Source organism: Propithecus coquereli, unplaced genomic scaffold (assembly GCF_000956105.1).
Source record: "Propithecus coquereli isolate 6110/MARCELLA unplaced genomic scaffold, Pcoq_1.0 Scaffold34, whole genome shotgun sequence".
In the NCBI taxonomy this organism is placed as follows: domain Eukaryota; kingdom Metazoa; phylum Chordata; class Mammalia; order Primates; family Indriidae; genus Propithecus; species Propithecus coquereli.
In genome coordinates, this window is record NW_012149063.1 from 619,748 (window position 1) to 621,059 (window position 1,312).

The window sequence follows — 1,312 nt, forward strand, 5'->3', positions numbered from 1 at the left end:
TGATTACAATAAAATGACTTATTAGCAATAAATGTTAAAACACAAATAATAACAGTCCATTAACCTTTCTCTTTGTGTAGTTATTACAAAGAGCTACATGTTTCTATATTTGGCTCTTTTTCTAGAGCTATAAATATGGATATGGGGCTAAAATCATGCTCTATGAATAAATTCTGCATGTCACAGTTATTATTCTTTATTTGCAACTTCTAAACTGATGAAATAGTATATGAGGACTCAGGAGAGTACAAAAAGTCCTAGCCAGAGGGTCTCAGGAATTCTTGAAGAATAGCAAATAACTTTGTATTGGCTAAGATGAAAAGCCAGTTCTATTTTTTGAAGATCATCTTTAAAAATAAAAAAATCAGATCTTGCCAAAAACAATAGGAAACTCACTCTGTTAATAGTTTATTTAGTCTAATATTGCAACACTTCACATTCTACATAGTTTCTGATTTATTATGGGATATGTAATCATTCTCAGTGATTTTGTAAGACTGTTGCTTTTCATAAACATCAGGGAACAACTTGATACACCACCTCTAAACCTATTTTATATCATCACTTCACAATACTTCTGACTCATTACTTAAATATCTTCACTCTCCATCCCTAGTGATGACATCCTGCTCTATGGGAAGATGGTGTCAGAACATGAAGCCCATTGCTTTTAGTTATGTTATAGATGGGAAACCATTAAGGAATTTGAATGTCCCTAGATTTTTGTTGGAATAGTTTAGAATAAAAACTTAGAAAATGAGTGGAAGTTCATATGATCATACTTTTTAATGAATGGAGAATTCTGGTGAGCCTAAATTAATATTTCATTGAGAGTTAGAAACTGTTTTTCTTAACTTTTTGGTGGCTATTTTAATCCCCATCCTTGCACTACCTCAACAAACAACCTTATCTTGGCTAATTACTGATATTTTTGCTTTTGAGATTTATTCCATCTACACATTTTAAAATAATCCCATTTTCTCTCAGAAAAATAATGAAGGACTTTGTATACAATTGTGTTTCCTGTAATTAAAAGAGTAAAACATGAAGTGCACTGTAGCCTATCATTTCTTTATTTTGTTGCCTACAACTGTCACACCTACTATCACCATCTTTTTGTAAGTAATGGAAAGTTTTTTAAAAATGTAGAAGACAGAATTGATCAAAATGAAACTTAAAAACACTCCCTTCACCAAAATGGTGGACACATGGTTATTAATTTCATGAAAGAGTACAATTAGCAGAACGGAACTTTTCAAAAATTACTGAAAGATATAAATCAATAGAAATTCCACAGAGAATGAATGAAAAG

The 1,312-nt window shown here is 30.9% G+C and overlaps 1 protein-coding gene across 1 annotated transcript in view; it reads left to right on the forward strand.

The window, feature by feature from the left end:
- Window positions 1-1,312, forward strand: part of XIRP2 (xin actin binding repeat containing 2) — a 369,301-nt gene that overhangs the window by 234,258 nt on the left and 133,731 nt on the right. The window lies entirely within an intron of this gene.